Here is a 22,216-nt window from a genome sequence, read left to right on the forward strand (position 1 = left end):
ATTTTTTACAATTGATAATTTTTATACTTAATGTTGCTGTGACAACTTTGGTCTGTATTACTATTGTTCTACTTCCCCACCTTTGCGGCTTAAAATTTATGTGCGGTTCTGATGAAGGATTTCAAAACAAAATCTCGTTCTTCTCCACTTCATGGAGGCATATAAGATGATGAGAGGTATAGATAGAGTGGACAGAAATAGCTTCCTTGGTTGTGCTCTCCAATTTTAGCTGCATCCTGTGCTGATTCCTACATTCAATTGTCATGGTGATAGTCCCTGTATTACAAATGTAGAATTTCAAGCAAGATGTTTGAGTCACTTAGACTACCAGCAACTGTGATAGGCAAAATGTATGGAGGATTATGCATTCATGCTATGGAGAGTCAGAGAACAGTCTCAATAACGTCTTAATAACAGTTGTATTGTGTTACCTAAAATGTAATTGTAGGAAATGTAAGCTATGGAGGGAATGGCCCCATTTTGTTCCTATCAGTTAAAAAAGCTACCAGTCTAATGACAAAGTCTCTGCCTCTGAGTCTCTTTCTGGTAGTGTTTTGCAGTCTCCTACCACCCTTTGGGTGGAAATAAGTTTTCTTTCTCTCTCCTCTCATCATAATGGTCACTGTATATCTTTACTGTTTGGTTTTTGACTTTTTTCTATAGGAAATAGGTGCTCTCTGTGGCTTTATCTTCTAATTGAACCTTTATTTAAGTCTCCCTTCAGCCCACTTTAATCCAAAGAGAACAATTCTAATTCATCTAAATTGCCTTCATAACCTTTCCAGACCTGGCAGCATCCTTGTAAACCTCTTCCAGCGGTTACTTGGAAACAAACCAACAATCACTGAGAGAATAACCCAGGATACTTGACACTAAATAACAAATTTCCAAATCGAAAAATTACACTTGATCCTTTATTATGAAACCAACAAAGATGTGTATCAGTAAAAAAGCTATCAAAACTAAATTAGCGATATAGCAATCTTAGCGTTCAAATCAGCATAACTAAACTTTCTAATTAGCAATATAACTAAGGGATACTAAGTGTAATTAGCAGTCAAACTAAATTGGCAAAGTTAGTGTATTTAAGTGGTCCAATAACGTTCCAATTAATGGTAAACAAATACTTCATTCCCCGACTGCCTCTACTATGTAACTATACTCATTTTGCTAATACCACACCCCAACTCACAAGACAGATGACCAAAATAAAGGTGCCACAAACTACAACACAGACAGAAAACAGATACATGGCTGCAACCAACAGAAAATTGATACGTGCAGTCACTGGAGAGTTTTGATGAACTTAGAAAATTTTGGAGATACTTATCACGGCACCAAGAATTGATAGTGTTAATATTAATGTCAATTAGAATATGGTGACATACAAAATAAAAACCAAATCATCAAAGTAAATTGAAATGTCATCACTAAACCTCAAGAAAACTAGCAAGTGATTAACCATGGAAGGTAAAATAAGAAGACACCTTTTAACTAGTTATATGCCATGACAAGATTAAATGAACCTAAAATTCTTACTTTATCTCTCCTACCTGGATAGGTGTTAACCACAAGCATTCCTCTTAAGTAGCATCTGACTCTCAGAATTGAAAATGGCCTCTAGATCTCGGGAGATGGAGCTGTGGCAGATATGAGAAAGGTAAGTGAGATTATTTATATGTGAGACCGTACATGATTGCATGCATCTGGATGAAGTGCTTGCCAATTCACCAGGTTCTTTTACTGGAGGCTGCAGGAATGACTCTTTAATGAGTGATGAGTGAATGACAAAGAAAGATTAATAAATCCTACTTGGCATACAAGGTGAGGGATGCTATTCCTAATATTCTTTTGTATATCACAAAACCTTGTTTTTTTGTGTATTTGGTTGTGTTTTTGTCCTGAGACCGAAAATAGTCAATGTACAATTCAGATAACACTGGACAACAAAGATTTTGCTTCCTGAATACTTTTGGGTGTATCTTATGGATTTTGGGCTTCTGATCATGAAGATCACCTTGAAATATCTTTATCGTGCACCATTTTTAAAAAAAATCACCTATACTTGTTACTTAATTCATCATTCAAGTCAGGATAACTGATGCCAAGATTAAGGAAGGTATTTTATTTTTTTGTTGGTCCACTAATCAAACAGGTCGTCAATGACAAGCAATTTAAAGAACTTCTCATGGGATCTGAGAAAATTGTCTGGAAGGCATTCAAGGATGTTGAAAATTTTGCAATGATAGAGCAAATGATACATGTAGATGGTTGACAACATGCTTCAAGCATACAAATCATGACGTGCAACATGTTGCTAAAAATTCATTCTCTGCATTCCCATTTAGAAGTCTTCCCTGCAAATCCTGGCGCGGTTAGTGCGAGCATGGTGAAGGGTTTCTCCAGGACATTGCGGTCATGGAGAAACAGTATCAGGGCAACTGGAATCCGTCAATGTTGGCTGATTATTGTTGAACACTTAGCGAGAAGCCTCAGACATTGAGTATAAACAAAAGTCATCAACAAAACACTTTTAACTTAGTTGAACTATTGCAAAGCTTCAGCACCATTAGGCAATTAAATGCATTACATTCAATAAAAGTTTAATTTCTTGTTTCTCCAAATTCCTACGTGATACAAGTAATCTGAAATCATATTTGTGCTCCGCTTCAAGCAGCTTATCATAACCAAAAACAAAATCTGAGGAAGCGACACTTTTGAAAAAACTTATTGTTCGGTATAATTTTCTATCAAGTCATGACATGTAAAGAATCCTGAAAGGTGAAATCCTTTTTCACACCATTTTGGTTTCTCATGGATTAATAAACATTTTGCAACACTATGATCAAAAGAAAAGTGAAAAGATTCAGGTAGGTTTAGAAATGCTGCAAATGATAGTTAAGCAATATCCCAATGTGGAGGGTTAACAGACTTCAATGGTCTGGAACAAATAACTGCATAGACATATTTTTTGCTTTACTCATTGATTTATGATGTTATGACTTCATAACTGTTACTTGGTTGATTTTGTGTGCTGGTTAAAGTGGATAACATCTGTGACATTGTGCATGCAGAGAATATCAAAAGCTCAGACATCAGACATAGGCTTTTTAATAAATATGTGATAAAAATCAGACCAGGTTAAAGTGTCTGAGCAGTGTGACATGGAACAGGTACTGAGCACTTATCTGTAAGAAATCAGCTATGTCTGAATCCCTGTCCCCACTATCTCAGCACTGGACACCTACTAACATCTCGATTTCTCTCAGCAAGCATTCAGCAGTATATTTTGAGCTGAATGGGAGATCTTCCTTTGATCAAATTTAGAACACCTTTTTTTTCTGAAATATCACTGTTTTTAAATTTCCTATTTTGTACTTGGTGTGAAACGACTTGTTAGGGCCCATCTGTTTTCCAAATGTATCTTTTGTAAAATAATGTCTCAAATTTCTGTTTTCTTTTTGTTGTATTCTTTTTAGGGACATTTCTTCAAGATTCCTGAGGTCTTCTCCCAACTAACCATTAAAGTTGTTTGGGTAGACTGTTATTTTTTTTAAACTTTTTTAGAAGGTGGCATATTTGTACAACTGGTAGAGAAGCTGCCTCACAACTTCAGCTTCCTAGGCTTAATCGTCTGCTCTGGTGCTATCTATCTGTGTGTAGTTCGCATTTTCTCCCTGGGGCCACATGCTTTCCCTCTGGCTGGGTTAGTTTTCTCTCACATCCTGAAAGTGAGCAGGTTGATTGGTTAATTGGCCACTAGTGTGTAAATGAATGGCAGAATCTGGGGGAGTTGGGGAGAACTAAATTGGGTTGTGTGGGATTAGTGTAAAAATGGGAGCCTAATGGTCGATGCAGACTCGATGAATTGGTTTCTGTGCAGTACCTTCCTGTGACTATGAGTATACATGCTCTTTTGTTTTATATCTGAAGGCTTATCAAATGAGCATTGTTTTGTGTGGTTTCAATCTGGTGCAAGAATGGAGAGGGGTTAAGGAACACATTGAGCTTTGGAAGAGAGCACTTACTTTTTCACAGTCTCTGGGTATTTTTTTAGTCCTTTATGTTGAGTGAGCAATGGTGGCAAAGTTGGCATTGTTTGTACATTCCTATCACCTTTGAACTGAGTGGCTTGTTTGGTAATCTGAGTACAATTAAGAGTTGCCTGCATCAGTGTGGCTTTGGAGTTGAGCCAGAGCAGATCATAGCATTTCTGAAGAATGGTTATAGACTCGAAGCATTAACCCTGTTTCTTTCTCTACAGGTGCATCATGACCAGAGTATTATGACTTATTTCAGATTACAGCTGCTCTCTCGGTCACAAACACTGACATGGATCACCTGTACATACTGTAACCCCTCCCCTTGCTGCCATCTTATGTCTGGGTAATGAATATTTCTTAGAAATGGAGCCCTGTCATAATTTGGGTGCTCTATGGCATTTCATAGAGAAAGAAGATGGCGGGTGTTGGAATCTGGAGCACAGTCCCACAACGTAGGCAGATTGACAGTTCCTTTCTCTCCACAGATGCTGTGCAGAGTTCTTCCAGCAGATTGTTTGTAGCAATTACACTAACTTGCTTTTACAGAAGAGAGTCACCTGTTGGTAATTTATTTTAATTTCACATGCAGTGAGCTGTGCAGACAGAACCCAACTCCTTCCTTTGGTTTTTAAAAAAAATCTTGATCGCCTAGACAGTTGTGTCTGAGTGAGACATCATACTTTTTTCTCTCATTTCATGAAAATTGAGTCAGCAGCATACACCGCTGGTCTAGGTAGTTGAAATGAAAATAAAACTCATGATGCTGGACTCATAGTGAGCCTCAACAAAAAGGTGTTCTGTTGGACCAAAACAGCTTTTCCTAACGTTAGATCCTTCTTTCACACTGCACCCTGTATAACAGGGAATGCTGAAATAGTTGCACTTGACAGCAAATATCTTTCTTTGTGACTCCATAATCCCTTCTGGGTGAAAATTACATACAGAGACCCATAATTAGAAGTTATGTAAAGCAAAGCATAGTCATATTTCTGGAGAGGCTCAGCAACTTTAAATGCCTTGGTGTTATCATTTCAGAGGACTTGTCCTGGATCCAGCACATAAACACCATTACAAAGAAGGCATGACAGTGCCTCTACTTTCTGAGAAACTTGTATCGATTTGGTTTGTCATCTAAAACTGATTATTGACTTCAGGGGGAAGAAACTGGAGGTGCTCATTGGGGAACTTTAAATTCTTTAGTGCTATCATTTCAGAGGATCTGTCTGGGGTCCAGCACGTAAGTGCCATTACAGCAAAAGTACAGCACTTCGATAGAAGTTTGCGAAGATTCGGCATGACATCTAAAACTTTGACAAACTTCTGTAGATACGTGGTGAAGAGTATATTGATTGGTTGCAGCCTGGTATGGAAACACCAATGCCCTTGAAAGGAAAATCCTACAAAAACTTGTTGATATGGCCCAGCTCATCAAGGATAAAGCCCTTCCCACCATGGAGTACATCTACACTGAGGGCTGTCACAGGAAAGCAGCACCTATCATCAAGGACAACCCCCCGCCCCCCCCAAATCCAGGCCATGCTTGCTTCTTGTTGCCGTTATCAGGAAGAAAGTACAAGAGCCTCAGGACCCACACTGCCACTTTCAAGGACTCTTCATCTTATGTACTCAGTATTTATTTCTTACTTATTTATTATTATTATTTTTATTTTTGTATTTTCACTGTTCGTTGTTTTTTGCACATTGGTTGTTTGTCTGTCTTGTGTAGGGTTTGCATGGATTCTATTGTGTTTACTGTGAATACATGCAACAAAGTGAATCTCAGGCTTGTATATGGTGATGTATACGTACTTTGGTAATAAATATACTTTGAAGTTTGATAACTGGTGTAGGACTTTTCCTTACTCTTCCAAACCACCTTACTGGATGGAGGTGATGGGAGCCTATGATTTAACTGGACAAATACTGTAGATGCACAATATCTATTTCTAATAAACTGTTGGTTGTCTATTTTCCAGCTTAAAACTGTCCCTTAGAAATCACAGCTACCAATAGTTTTGGATTTTATTTAATTGCTGTGAGTTTACTTTTCATTGACCAATCTTGAAAATCTAATCAGCTCATTCCAGAGAGCATGCTGTTTCCCTGATATCCTTTGACAGTCAATGAAAGAATGTGAGAAATCCCCCATTTGCCTGGAATATCTTTGCAAATCTAAAGCTAATCTGCTAGAATGGAAACTTTCCCACTGGAATCTGTTTGAATGAGCTGGATAAGAGCAGCAGTTTTTCAGATAAGCGACCTGCTTTTTGCTAATTTGTCTATGTCGCTTTGATCAGTGTGTGCATTTTCAAGGTAGATAAAGCAATAATTCCTGCTAAATGTCAGTGTTATCAATGGTAAGGACAGGCCAGTCGCTTTGACATTGGGTAATTCTTCATGCCAAATATAATGTTTGTGAATTTAGCAATTAAAATATTAGGAAAATAATTTATAATTCTATAATTTCTCATGTTTTGCTTCTGATGTTGGTTGTCTTTGTGGATTAAGAAATTTGATGACATTAAAAAACAAACACCATGTAGGTTCTACTATCTTGACCAAAACACACAATAATTTGTAGTTGAATGATCAGAATTAAAAATTTGAAAATGCTTCCTTTCTCATGTTTCACTCTGAGATACCTTTGTTTTAATTCATTTGGGAATTCCTGGCTAAGTAGGATTTCTTTTCCATCCCTAGCTGCCCTGAACTATGTTGCTTATGGGGTGGTATCAACTTAATAGTATGAATAAAGCAATGAAAATTATGCTTACAATATTTTTATAAGAATATTTATCTTCAGATTAATCAATTTATAGAAACTTTGAATTAAAAGCAGTAGACTGCGATGGTTTTTAATGCTGACTGGGTTTAGGATGAGCAGAAGATGACGTTAGTGCAGGATGTATTCAATGATTGAGTTATATCGAGCGGCTTCCCACTCAAGCACACTGAAGGTCGAAGCTGGTCAAAGGGGAGAAGTTTGCACGAGCAGTTTCTGACAAGAAGGGGCAGGTTCCTCCACAAACATTTGCATGGAGGTGGATTTCAGGAGGCAGGCAGAGCCTGTTGGAATTTTCCGATTCTGACCCCTTGAAAGACCCCTTGTACCTTTGAATACCTTTTTAAGGGATCTCTGAAGCGGATCCCATAAAAAGGCTTTAGTTGTTCAAGGCCTACTCAAAATCAAGTCATCAGCTTTCAATAGAATAGGGCTCCAATTAGCATACATTTTAATCTATCTACCCATATGGAAAACAATATGTTAAAGTTGACAGTGTCAGGCAATACACGTACATACTTCAGAGTAATTTATGGTTTCCCTCATTTGTAATTGCCTCTGCATGGTTTCTGTTAGATGAGCACTGTAAACATGATGTCTTTGTTTCAGTAAATACAATACCTTAGCAACGTAACTGGAGCATTCTTTCTGAGACATCTTTCCAATATCATACATAAATCTTATGGAAATCAATCTACAAATAAAAGTGAATAATATTTTCTTTATTCTTTTAATGCATGGTTCTGCACTCAACAATATGCATCTTTCTGTAAAACTAAAAATAGGTAATGTAATAAATGAAACATTTGGTGTGTTGGTTAATATTCAAGTTTACCTTGAAAGTACCCATAACTCTGCATGTAGCATTTTATTGCACCTATTCCAGAATGTAATAAATTATACCTCTGGATAGAAATTATCCCAATTTTTCCTTCACTTACACTTCCATTGCCAGCATGGCATCTTGAAGTAGTTAAGTTGTGGGCTGAGATTTCGAGCCTATTATTGAACACTGAATATCATTTTAAAAGAATAAAGAACATAGTTGTTCTCTGAAGTTTTATATTTCCTTGATTTATGTTTTATGTTGGAAAATAACTCCTGTGGTGACATTATTTATATCAAGTATTATTCAATTCATGTTGGAAACCAGAATCAGAATCAGGTTCAGTATCACCGGCATGTAATGTGAAATTTGTTAACTTACTAATATAGAAGAAGAAAATAATAATAATAAATAAATAAACCTTATTCAGTAGACTTTATACACTATACATTATCGAATAGATTAAAAATTGTGCAAAAAAACAGAAATACTATATATAAAAAAAAGTGAGGTAGTGTCCAAGGGTTCAATGTCCATTTAGGAATCGGATGGCAGAGGGGAAGAAGCTTTTCCTGAATTGCTGTGTGTATGCCTTCAGGCTTCTGTACCTCCTACCTGATGGTAACAGTGAGAAAAGGGCCTTCCCTGGGTGCTGGAGATCCTTAATAATGGACGCTGCCTTTCTGGGACACCGCTCCTTGAAGATGTCCTGGGTACTTTGTAGGCTAGTGCCCAAGATGGAGCTGACTAGATTTACACCCCTCTGCAGCTTCTTTTGGTCCTGTGCAGTAGCCTCCACCCCCCCACCCCCCATACCAGACAGTGATGCAGCCTGTCAGAATGCTCTCCATGGTACATCTATAGAAGTTTTTGAGTGTATTTGTTGACATGCCAAATCTCTTCAAACTCCTAATAAAGTATAGTCGCTGTCTTGCCTTCTTTATAACTACATCGATATGTTGGGACCAGGTTAGATCCTCAGAGATCTTGATGCCCAGGAACTGGAAACTGCTCACTCTCTCCACTTCTGATCCCTCTATGAGGATTGGTATGTGTTCCTTTGTCTTACCCTTCCGGAAGTCCACAATCAGCTCTTTCGTCTTACTGGTGTTGAGTGCCAGGTTGCTGCTGCGGCACAACTCCACTAGTTGGCATATCTCACTCCTGTATGCCCTCTCATCTCCACCTGAGATTCTACCACCAATGGTTGTATCATCAGCAAATTTATAGATGGTGTTTGAGCTATGCCAACCACACAGTCATGTGTATATAGAGAGTATATGGGATAAACACATTCCCTAGAGGTGCACCAGTGTTGATCGTCAGTGAGGAGGAGATGTTATCATCAATCCACACAGACTATGGTCTTCCGGTTAGGAAGTCGAGGATCCAATTACAGAGGGAGGTACAGAGGCCCAGCTTCTGCAACTTCTCAATTAGGATTGTGGGAATGATGGTATTAAATGCTGAGCTACAGTCGATGAACAGCACCCTGACATAGGTGTTTGTGTTGTCCAGGTGGTCTAAAGCCGTGTGAAGAGCCATTGAGTTTGCATCTGCCATTGACCTATTGTGGCGATAAGCAAATTGCAATGGGTCCAGGTCCTTGCTGAGGCAGGAGTTCAGTCTAGTCATGACCAACTTCTCAAAACATTTCATCACTGTAGATGTGAGTGCTACCAGGCGACAGTCATTAAGGCAGCTCACGTTATTCTTCTTAAGCACTGGTATAATTGTTGCCTTCTTGAAGCAAGTAGGAACTTCCACCCATAGCAGTGAGAGGTTGAAAATGTCCTTGAATACACCTGCCAGCTGGTTGGCACAGGTTTGCAGAGCCTTACCAGATACACCTTCGGGACCTTCTGCTTTGTGAGGGTTCACCCTCTTTAAAGACAGCCTAACATCGGCCTCTGAGACAGAGATCACAGGGTCATCAGGTGCAGCAGGGATCTTCACAGCTGTAGTTGTGTTCTCCCTTTCAAAGCGGGCATAGCAGGTGTTGAGTTCTGGTAGTGAAGCATCGCTGCCATTCATGCTATTGGGTTTCGCTTTGTAGGATGTAATGTCTTGCAAGCCCTGCCAGGGCTGTCAAACATCTGATATCACCTCCAAGCTCATTTGAAATTGTCTCTTTGCCCTTGAAATAGGCCTCTGCAAATCATACCTGGTTTCCTGCTCCAGGCCTGGATCACCAGATTTGAATGCCGCAGATCTGGCCTTCAGCACGCAATGTTCCTCCTGGTTCATCCACGGCTTTTGGTTTGGGAATGTGCAGTAAATCTTTGTGGACACATACTTATCCACACGGGTTTCAATGAAGTCGGTAACAACAGCAGCATGCTCATCCAGGTTCGACGATGAATCCCTGAATACAGTCCAGTCCGCCGATTCAAAGCAGTCCTGTAGGCGCTCCTGTGCTTCCCTTGTCCAAACCTTCTTGGTCCTCACTGCTGGTGCTGCATCCTTCAGTCTCTGCCTGTACTCAGGGAGTAGAAGTACAGCCAGGTGATCAGACTTCCCAAAGTGAGGGTGTGGAATAGCACGGTTGGCATTCTTGATGGTGATGTAGCAATGGTCCAGTGTGTTGTTTACTCTGGTATTGGAAGTGATCTGTTGATAGTAATTGCTTAGTGATTCTTTTTCAGACTGGCCCGGTTAAAATCTCCCAAAACAACGGTGAAGGGGTTAGAGTGTGCAGTTTCGTGCATGTTGATCCCAACGCTTGGATCATCTAAAGCCTGATTGACATTAGCCTGAGGTGGAATGTAAACTGCTACCAAAATGACCCCAGAGAACTCCCGTGGTAGGTAAAAAGGATGGCACTTAACTACTAGATATTCCTGGTCTGGCGAGCAGAATTGGGACAGCACTGATATATTTGTGCACCAAGAAGAGTTGATCATGAGGCATCCTCCTCCAACTCTGCTTTTGAGAGACTCTATAGATCTCTCCTGACGGTGTATAGTAAACCCATTGATCTGAATTGCTGCATCCGGTACGGAAGGAGTTAAACATACCATATAATACTCAAGTGATTAGAACAGTAATTCCCAATGGGGGTTGTTATGTGTCTTAAGGTGGCGTTAGGGGAAATAGAAGTTGTTGGGGGGATGGTCAAGATTTTGGGGGAGGCACGAGATCTGACCGACCACTGGTAGAGCAAGCAGTTTCAAGAAAAAAGGATGAGGCACTGGAACGCAGGAAGAACCATCGCTTTGCAGGCGGGGAGCACTCGTCGTCACAACGTGTCTGAAACTCGGCAATCTCATCCGACCTTATCAACCAAACAGACATTACTGGAAATGCATAAATTAGCAGCCAGGGTGCCCAACCGTTCCCCTTGAATTGCGGCACATTTCTTTGACCTTTTTGACACTGTAGTTGAATTTTTGCTCAAAGTCAGCAAGAGATTGGGAAACAAGATTGAACTTCTGTGTGAAGATGTGGCATATCTAACTGATCTGTATGACAAAATTAACTTTCTTAATATGAAACTGCAGGGTGAGAACTTGCAAGTATGAAAGTGCTTTGGGGGGCATTGGCCTAAAAAAAGGTTGGGAAACACTGGATTAGAACATTGGGTTGCATTAGTTCCAAATAAACTCAGCACAAGAGGCTACCACCAATTTTTCAAGTACTTAAGCAGATGGGAGGGATAACGCAAAAATGCCATTCACAAAAGGGAAAATTGAAAAGCCGGGACATTTTAACCCATTAACTCAGTTTATGATAAAATTTGAGCCTCTAAGGAAGGATGAACTTTTATAAACATTGAAAGAAATGCAGCTAATAGTGAATATTATTGATTTGTATAGCGTTGGCTAATTGACTGACTTAGTTGAAAATGAGGGTATGTCTAAATAAAAGGAATGTGCCCATGTGCAAAAGTTGGGGACAGCAGGTGTAAGCTCTGTTAATCCCTGGTATCGGACGTAAGGTTTCAATCAGAGTCACAGATTGATATAGTCGTCTTCTGCATTTATGTTTAGGTGTGAGTTATCATTTTGTTCATGTGTTTGTCCCTCAGGACCTTTCAGCATTTACTCTGTTCTTTACTTCACCGGCAGTTCCTTGGGACAGATAATGACTTGTTTCCAGTTTTGTTCTTGTTACTTCTGAGCTTCTGAAGCAAATGGTGAAAACCTAACCCTTTCTACCAATGTGACAGGAAGTGCCGGATTAGACAGGTGACGAGTAGTTTGTGAGGTGATGTGTTTCTTATCCCTTTACACCGGTCTCTGACTGTTTCTGAAGCACAGACCCAAGGTTCTCAGTATGATCCTGTCTGCTCTTTCACTTTGATGAGTTCTGGGTCAAGGATATCGAGAGTTGGCGGGATGTTGTATTTTTCTCACAATTACAATGAGAATCAGGTTTAATATCACTGGCACATGTCGTGAAATTTGTTGTTTTGTGGTAGTACACTGCAATACATAATAAACAATTACGTTACAAAAAGAAATATATATATAAACAATTAAATAAGTAATGCAAAAAGAGCAAAAAACAAGAAAAAATAGTGAGGTAGTGTACATGGGTTCATTGTCCATGCAGAAATCTGATGGCAGTGGGAAAGAAGCTGTTCCTAAAACATTGAGTGTGTGTCATCAACTTTCTGTACCTCCTCCTTGATGGTAACAAGAAGAGGTTACGTTCAGGGTGATGGTGGTCCATAATGATGTACGAGGCATCACCTTTTTAAGTGGCCTTGAAGCCGGGGAGGTTAGTGCCCATGATGGGGCTATCTGAGTTTGCCACTTCCGATACTGTCTCGTGGCCCCTCATACCAAACGGCGATGCAAACAGTTGGAATGTTCTCCATGATACATCTGTAGAGATTTGTAAGAGTCTTTGGTGACATACCAAGTCTCATCAGACTCCTGTTGTTGTTGTGCCTTCTTTACAATTACATCAATATGTTGGGCCCAGAGATGTTGACAGCAAGGACCTTTGCCCTGCTGATCTCTCAATGACGGCTGGTGTGTGTTTTCTCACTGTTACCATCAGGTAGGAGGTACATAAGTCTGAAGGCACACACTCAGCGATTCAGGAACAGCTTCTTCCCCTCTGCTGTCCATTTCCTAAATAAACATTGAACCCATGAACACTACCTCCCTTTTTAAATATATATTATTTCTGTTTTTGCATGATTTTTAATCTATTCAACATACATATACTGTAATAGTTTTACTTGTTTATTTTTATTTATTTTTCTTCTATATTATGCATTGCATTGAACTGCTGCTGCTAAGTTAACAAATTTCATGACAGATGCAGGTGATAATAAACCTGATTTTGATTCTGATTTTCTCAACTTCCCCTTGCTGAAGCCCATAATCACTTCCTTGGTCTTACTGGCATTGAGTGCAAGGTTGCTCTTTCGACACCCTTCGTGCAGTGGATCTATCTCACTCCGTTTTTCTCAGCAGACCTTTGATCATAGCCTTGAATGGCTTCCCATGTCCAGCTGGACACCTCTTCCAGTGATTGAACTTGGCATGGAGTGTTTATTTCAGGAGACTGGTGATAGGCAAACTCATGATGTGACCTGCTCAATAGATCTAACTAATTGTTGGCTATTTATTCTCTGAATGGGTGCATGTCATTTCAACTTCCTTTGACATTCCCCTCCCAACCTGCCCGTGCTTGCCTTCTCTATTGACAGGGTGATGCCTGACACAAACAAAAGGAACAACACTTTGCATTCTTCCTGGGTGGTCTACCTCCCAATAGTATGAACATTGAAATTTCCAGCTTCAGGCAACTCTTACCTTTTGTTCCAGCCCCTTCTCCTTTCCCTTCTGATCCACCTACAATACTCCATCTTTGTCCTTTTTCCCATAACCTCACCCCCCCAGCCTGCCTACTTTCAACCTCTCCCCCTCCTGGTTCCAACCATTTACTACCCACGTACTTCACCCACCAGGATTCCCCATACCTCCACTGTCCCCAGTCCTGGTCTATCTGCCTACCACACCCCTAATAACTTGCATTTCCTTCTTTACTTCAAAGTAAAATTTATTATTGTTACCATTTATATTACCATATACCACTTTGAAATGCAATTTTTTGTAGGCATTTTACAGAAAAATAAAGAAATATGCCAGAATTTATGAAAAACTGTAAGAACAAAGAATGAAAAACAACCAATGTGCAAAAGGAGAAAAATTGCACAAGTTAAAAGAAAAACAGAATAATACTAAGAACATGAGTTATGGAGTCTTTGAAAGTGAGTCTGTGGAATCAGTTCAGAGTTTGAGGTGTGAATGAAGTTCCCCACACTGGCTCAGGAGTCTGATGGGTTATCAGATTCCTGCACATGTAGCCTTAGTGTTCCTGCTTATCTCCCTCCTGGCTGTCTCTAGCTTCACCCTTCCCTTCCCCCTCACCTGGCTCCATCTGCCTGTCATTCTTCACCCTTCCTTGATCTATCAATCACCCACTGGCCCCTGTCACACCATGCCCATTCTCTACTTTATACTGTGTATTGGTCCCCATCCCGACACTCCAAAAACGTATGGGTTAGGGTTAGTAAGTTCTGGGCATGCTACGTTAGCATTGGAAACATGATGATTCTTGCCTCAGTATATATTCAGACTGTGCTGATCGTTGATGTAAATGACGCATTTCACCATGTTTCAATATACATGTGACAAATAAAGCTAATCTTTAAACTAATCTTTGATCTTGCTTCTCCATTCTTTAGTCCTGCTGTAATTTCAAACCGAAAATTTTATAATTCCTTTTCCCTCCTCTAGCAGATTATTTTTTTGTTATTTGAGCTTTCCTGGTATTCCCATGATCAATGGAATGCTTGCTCTTCACATCCTGCACATTCCACACTCAATTCTTTAATTCTCCTGTGTTCTCACTTGTATTATATGAAGTTTTCCAACCATATGCTTTGATGGAGTAGCACTGCCTGGAAGTACTTGTCAGACTGTCTGCAATGTGCATGTTTTAGCTGGGAGTCTGCTGAAGCTAACAAGTTAAATGACAATTCCAACTTGTGATAAAAGTGTGAAGATCTGTACACTTACTCAATGTGTGGCATATGTCTCTCTGATGGAATTACATCACTGTGCAGCATGCCAAGACATGGTCACATGCTCAGATCTCAGGGCTGCTCCTTGCACTGTGGGACGATAGCACTGGACAGGGACAGGCAACACGACGAGTGTGTGAGCAAGGCCGACTCCTTTTTGAATTGCAATGATGAGATGTGGAAGTTTGTTCTTTAAATCCAGTGCCTTTAATTATAGGTGCAGCTGTAGTGGCCAGAATGACACTATGAATCTCCAGACTGGTTTTGATGAAAGAAGTTTATGAAAAGTTGCTTTTTTTTTGTAGAAGTGAGTTCTTCTCTATCTAGGTGATGCACCATCAATAACTCACTCTGAGACGTAAGAAGCGAGGTATCGGCTTTTATTGACTGGAAGAATGAACAACACTACATCCTGGAGAATGAGGCCGGGCTCAGGCCTCAATCGCCTTTATACAGGGGTCTGTGGGAGGAGCCACAGGAGCAGTCCAGACAGGTATATGTAGTTCACCACACTAGGATACTCGATTTTGTACATTGGATGACAGTATTTATCTTTATGTTACTTTTTTTTGCTGTCAGCTCCCTCCAGACAGTCTTAAAAGAATCTAATGGCTCTTCCACAGCTATGATGAAGCCCCTCTCAGGCTGGAGGAGAAACACCTCATTGTGTCTGGATAGTCTCTAATCTGATGGCATTAATATCGATTTATCTAACTTCTGGTAATTTTCCCCCTCCCCCTTCTTTCTCTTTCCATTCCCCATTCTGGCTTCCCTTGTCTTCTCCTCACCTGCCCATCACCTCCCTCTGGTGCTCCCCCCTTCTTCTCTGTTTCCCATGGCCCACGCTTCTCTCCTTCTTCAGCCCATTACCTCATCCATCTATCACCTTCCATCTACTCACTCCACCACACACCCACCTCCCCCCTCACTTGGTCTCACCTATCACCTGCCAGCTTGTACTCCATCTCCTCCTACCGCCTTCTTATTCTGGCTTTTGACCCCTTCCTGTCCAGTTCTGATGAAAGGTCTCTGTCCGAAACATTGACTATTAATTCCCCACCTCAGATGCTGCCTGACCTGCTGAGTTCATCCTGCATTCTGTGTTAATGTGGCTCTTGCTCTTATTACCAGAAGCCTGTCTCTTCTGACCATCATTTGAAGTCAGAGTACCTCCAGGAAACCATCAGAGAATGCGAGGGCTCTTCTCTACTTATTAGCCCTTCCTGAGGATGACGCATCTGCCTCATTCATTACTTGAACTCTCTTTCCATCAACTCTTGGAAAATGATTTTACCATTTGATTGGGTGGTGTGTTCCAGAAGGGCAGTTCAGGAAGTTAATGGAGGTTTTATGTGCAGGGAGATGCTCATGGTTTACTAGAGTTCATCCCAATGTGTCCAGGAGAAGAGAGAAGTTTGGAACAGAAACTTTGAAATGAGTTAATCACGCTGGAAGCGAATGAAGTAGTTTTGGACAGAGAATGAGTGCTCAGGGAGAATGGAACTAGGAGCCTGAGAGAAACAACCATGACTCCGTGCTTTTGGTGAGTTTAGTTTACCAAGAGTGTGATGAGCAGAGATTTTTTGTGAAAGAAGAGAGGCAGATTTTAAAGTTTGTTTTATGAATGCTTTTCGCTTGAGCTCATAAGCTAAACTGACATTTAATAACAAGGTAATGTTGCACTGAACATTACTATGTCATGATATTGTCCTTTGTTTGGTATAGGAACACTTTGGTTGTCTCATTTTCAATTATTAATGATCAACTTCAAAATTCAAGTTAGTCATTCCTCAGTACAGGAGTGTAAAGGAGAACAAAATGATTGTTACTCCAGTTCTGATGCAGCATAAAAACACAATAAATATAAATATAGAAGCAATCTTACAAAACACAATGTACAAATAACTTGAGTGTGACTGTATATACTGAAGCTTAATTTATATAATTATATAGATATGTGATACTAGGTACAGCATTATAAGGCGACTCTGACAGGAAATGAAGTGACTCTTGGAAAGAGGAATAAAAACTTTATAAAAACTGTAATGATAGTAATTAAGGTCTAATACTTTCATCTCCTTGAGATGTATCGTTCTTTGTTTTGTCATTGCCATTTTAAAGTCTGCGAAGCAAATCAGTAAGTGGTAAGTTAAAGATTTTGATCAGATACAAGTTTTCTTGAAAGAACCCACTGTTGACTTTAAGCAGATCTCAGTTCAATGTTTATTCAGCATCATCATTCACCAGCAAGGATAAGCTTTTGATTGATCATTTCACAGATAGATCACAGGATAACTGTACAAGTGATAGCAAGCGATGCTTGTTTCCTGCTGCATAAACAGAAACTGCAGTGAAGGCCCTTGAGTTGTAAATTGCGAATGATGGGAGTATACTTTATATTCATTAATACAGAAGTAATTCGGAGCAGATGAGAAGGGTGAAGCCTTGCCGTAATCCACATTTTGCTGTATCCCAAGTTGAATAGCTACCGCATGACAGTTCAAGAGCTTTATTAAGATAGAGCAAATATTTGCAAAAGTGTATGGATAGCGGGATCTGAGCTAATATTTCTTTCAAATCTGTATGAACTGAATTGTATGTGCTTTTGTTTTTAACTTGATTTTCTAAAAATACTGGTTTGGTCTGGGCTTTTATTATTGAAGCAATAGACATGTCAGATACTGGGTATACGGGGTATACTGGAATCGTACAAATATTCGGTGCTACATAAGACCGTTTGGCTCATCCGGTCCATACTAGGCAAAAAGAGCTCATCATATTTCTTTGCATCTGATCTGTAACAGCATTAAAACACCAAAACATGTAATAATAAAAACTGGTGACATTTTCTGCCTTAGCCACTTTTCAGACACTGAGTTCCAAAACCTTCCCATAAGCCTTTGTTGTAAATACTTTTCCTCAATTCTCCCTTAATCCTTCCACCAACTACGTTAACACTATGTTGAAGCTTCTCATTTTCTCATCCACTTTCCAAAGGCAGTATTATGTTTTGTAACTTCAAAGCATTAAACTAATTCAAAGGAAGTCACAGGAGCTGGGAATGTGGGTCTAACTTTGTGTTTACTTTGAGTGAGGCACGCATGTATCATGTGGTGGCATGATGATGTATTTATACATGTGGATTATTCAAATTAACAAGGCATTATATAAACAACAAAGAATGTTTAATCAACCAGCATATATACAAAATTACTCAAATATAACTGAAATATTAAATACACTGCTCCCTGCTTAGCTGTAAACTTCAACTCAGTAGAGAATGCATCTCAAGAATATACAAAGTATATTATATTGTGCAACTACTATATACAGACATCCACAGTATAGTAAATTATTTTAGTTGTCCCATTCAGGCCTAAAGATTTAATCGCTGTGGAGGACTTCTTACTGTTGAGGGGCAACATCTTTCCTGACAAGGGGATCACTCTGCTCTGTAGGTGAGACTTGTGGCTCTGAAACAATCTCAGGTTCTGGTTAACTGAGACTGCAGGAAGCAGTTCTGATAGAGGTTAGCCACTTTTTTTCTTCTTTTTCTTCTAGTTTGTGCCTCTTGATCTTGGGAAGATGCATTTAATTCACTAGAGTACTCTCTTATTAATCCTTCTACGAGGGGTGATTCGTAAGTTCGTGGCCTAAGGTAGAAGGAGTCAATTTTAGAAAACCTACATCTACACACTTAGCCCAGCGGTCGTGGAGCATACAGATCTTGGACCTCCAGAAAGTGTCCATGGCAGGGGTGATTGATAAGTTTGTGGCCTAAGGTAGAAGGAGATGAGTTATACAGCTCTCGTTACATGCACATGCAGTTCAACTCTTTGAGTGATTATGCAGAAAGTTTGAAGTCAATAACTCATCTCTTTCTGCCTTAGGCCACAAACTCATCAATCACCCCTATGAGTTATTAACTTCAAACTTTCTGCATAATCACTCAAAGAGTTGAACTGCATGTGCATGTAATGAGAGCTGTATAACTCATCTCCCTCTACCTTAGGCCACGAACTTATCAATCACCCCTGCCATGGACACTTTCTTGAGGTCCAAGATTCATATGCTCCACGACTGCTGGACTAAGTGTTTAAATGTAGGAGGGGACTATGTTGAAAAATAAATGTGCTAGGTTTTCTAAAATTAACTCCTTCTACCTTCGGCCACAAACTTATCAATCACTCCTCGTAGATCATTTTACGATCTCATCTCTCCCCTTAGTTTCCTCAGCCACAATAGCATCTGATGAACTGTCTTTGCATTTACTTTTACAAGCAGCTTTTTGTCTTCCACTTGAGGTTCATGCAATAACCTTAATGCACGCAGAGTAGATTCTGGATCTTTATACTCACAAAAGCTGACTTTCCTGAAGCTCCTTGAACTTACAGCTTAAAACCAAGCCACATTTCTCAAGTCACTGCCTGATTAATATTATCAAAAGTTTTCTCAGATATGTTACCTACAAAATCTGTTGTTGTCGGACCACTGCTTTCGCTACTTTCATGATTTGTTTGAGCTGCGTGGTTCTTCCTTGGTCCAATATGCTTTCCAACCAGCACCAACAACAGTTTGTCCTCTGTTGGGCAATGGTAATGGTGTTCAGCATGGAGAAAGTTGCTGCATCACCCACTACCTTTCTTAATTCGCTTTCAGTTCACTTTATTATAGGGATATGGCATGCAGTTCACTTTATTATAGACAGATGGATCTCCAATCAAGCTGTAGCTGTCTCAGTCAATGAAGGCCCACAACAGGTCTTCCTGTTTTTACCACATACAAGCTCAGTTTGGCTTGTTGGTTGTTTCACTGTTATTAATGTCATTCCCACAGAAGTTAGCTTTTCTCCAATATAAGTTCTTAGTTGGATATATGCTAGCTTCAGTTTATTATCTTTTAAATGCCTTTCAAACTCATTTTGTGGAATGACTGAAACAGCTGGGCCAGTGTCCAATTCCATTTCAATTAATTTGCCTGCCACTTCTGGCATAGGCCGTATTGCTTGTCTATTGTTAATTTTCACACTGTAAATCTTAAGGCTATTCAGTCCTGAATCACTCTTGTCATTATCAGCTTTTTCCTCAATAGCATGCAGATTAATGCTCTTTCGAAATTGCAACTGGTCATTTTAGCTTTCTCTCTTCCCTGAGCAGTCCATGTATGTATTCTTATCTACCCGACATACTCTTTGTATGTGACCTACTTTGTTGCATTTTCTACAAGTTTGGCATTTAAATCTGTATTGGTCTGGTGAATGTGAGCCCCTGCCACAATGATAACACAATTTGTATGGCCAGGCCGGTTTCTGTTTAGATGTTGAGATTTTGTTCACGCTCACTTTCATTCCTGACTGCAACCCAATTGCATCTTTGTCTGTGGTTTCCATTGAAACAGTGATATCAACTGCTCTTTATAAGTTGTGCTTCAGTTAGCCACCATTTTTGAATGCTTTCTTGTAAGATTCCACAAACTAAACAATCCCTCAGTGCAACATAATGAATGTAACTGAACTGACAATGCTGAGACAACTTCTTCAATTCGGTCATACACGCTAAAATTAACTTTTAAAATGAATTTTAAAATTCCATTTATGAAACCTAGAGCATTCTGAAATCCACAATGGCTTCAGTTCTAAATGTTCATGCATTACTTTGACAATATCAGTAAAGCTAATTTTGGAAGGTTTAGCTGGAGCAGTCAAACTTCGAAGCAAATTCTATACCTGTAAACCCAATACACTCAGCAAAATTGATACTTGTTTCGCACTGGCTATTTCAAAATATCGTTGAATTAGCTGAGTATGCATGAGTCAGTTACCTGTTGTATAATAAAATTTGTGAATCTTTTTGACGTAGCCAGCCATTTCTGCTCTTTTTAAAATTATTACTATCACCCAGCACTCACTCTTTATGAACCCATGAATTCTGACTTCAAAAAAACTTGATCATGTCTTCACTTTTGAAGAACATGTGCTGCAATGCTTTTTTATCTGAAACAAACTCAATTGTCTCCGCACATTTCTGCTGGGCTGCGTTTTCAACTCGCCCTGTTTTTTTTCGTTTGAACATCTCGCTGTGCTTTCAACAGGTCGATATTTATCTCAGGCTCGTTTAAAAAATAACTTGCCACCAATGTTGTGCTTTGTAGCTTAAAAACATTAAACTAATTCAAAGGAAGTCACAGGAGTCTGGGAATGTGGGTCTAACTTCACGTTTACTTTAAGCGAGGTGTGTACGTATCACATGATAGTGTGGTGAAGTATGTAATTCACGTATTTGTACATATAACCTGTAATGGATTACTTAAACAAACAAGAATGCTTAATCAATCAATATATATACATGATTACTGAAATACAGTATAACTGAAATGTTAAATACCCAACATGTAGTATGTAATGTTGGGAAGGAAAGTGAAAACTGGGAACCATAGAGTATGAACATTTAAAAAATCTGAAATAAGAACAGAAAATGCTGGTAAAGCAACACACACAAAATGCTGGTGGAACGCAGCAGGCCAGGCAGCATCTATAATGAGAAGCACTGTCGACGTTTCCGGCCGAGACCCTTCGTCAGGACATTTTAAACAAATGCTGGTAAAACTCAGCTGATCAGGAAGCAACTGTGGAAAGGGAACAGAGATGTTTTTTCATGCCAAGGAATTTTCATTAGAACTATTGGCCAATTAGTGTGACAGGAATATGCTGAAATCAATTATCAAAGAAGTAGTGACTTGGCTCTTAGAGAATCATAGGATTACACCTAATCATTGTGGATTTATGAAAGAGAAATTATGTTTGAGAAGTCTAAATTTTTGATATTATAGTTAAAACAAGCAAAACAAGTACGAGTAATGAGTTAATATATGTGGTCTTTCTAAAGGTCTTTATTAAGATTCTACACAAAAAGATTATTAACATTGGAGTGTACATTATTGTGACTAATATACTACCATGGATTACGTATTAATAGATAGAAAGCAGGGTGGGAATGCGTGGTAATTTTGAAGATTAGAGACAACTTTCTCCAATTATTTAAAACTCTTATTATGACCAGATGTTGTCTAACTTGCCCAAGGAAGGATGTGGTTGCTATTGAGGAAGTGCAGCAAAGGTTCACCAGCCTGAGTACTGGAGGTGACATATATCTTGTATGAAAGAGTTAAGAAGGCTGAGGCTGTAGTCTCTGAAATTTGGAAGAATGAGTGATCTTCTCATTGAAATACACAAAATTCTTCAGGAGCTCCACAGGGTAGATGCAAGGATGATGTTCTCCTTGGCTAGGGTGTCCAGAAGCAGAGGTCACTGACTCAAGATCAGTGCCTTGCCTTTCAGGACTCAGACAGGAAGAAACCTCTTTACCTAGGAGGGCTGCAGAGTTTATTCAAGATAGAGACTGATAGATTTTTAAATAGTAAGGGATTAGAGGGATACACAGTTAGTGCAGGGAATTGGTGCTGAGTTAGAAGATTAAGCATGATCTTAGTGAACGGTAGCGCAAACATGAAGGAACAAATGC

General features: G+C 39.5%; 1 long non-coding RNA gene across 1 annotated transcript in view; it reads right to left on the bottom strand.

The window, feature by feature from the left end:
- Window positions 1-1,550: 1,550 nt before the first annotated feature.
- The window catches only part of LOC140724962 (uncharacterized), a 30,163-nt gene continuing 9,497 nt past the window's right edge, over window positions 1,551-22,216 (bottom strand). The window contains exons 2-3 of the long non-coding RNA XR_012098227.1: window positions 7,447-7,519; window positions 1,551-1,640 (exon numbers count right to left, since the gene is read on the bottom strand). This is a non-coding gene — a long non-coding RNA (uncharacterized lncRNA). The remainder of the gene's footprint in view (window positions 1,641-7,446; window positions 7,520-22,216) is intronic.

Source organism: Hemitrygon akajei, chromosome 3 (assembly GCF_048418815.1).
Source record: "Hemitrygon akajei chromosome 3, sHemAka1.3, whole genome shotgun sequence".
In the NCBI taxonomy this organism is placed as follows: domain Eukaryota; kingdom Metazoa; phylum Chordata; class Chondrichthyes; order Myliobatiformes; family Dasyatidae; genus Hemitrygon; species Hemitrygon akajei.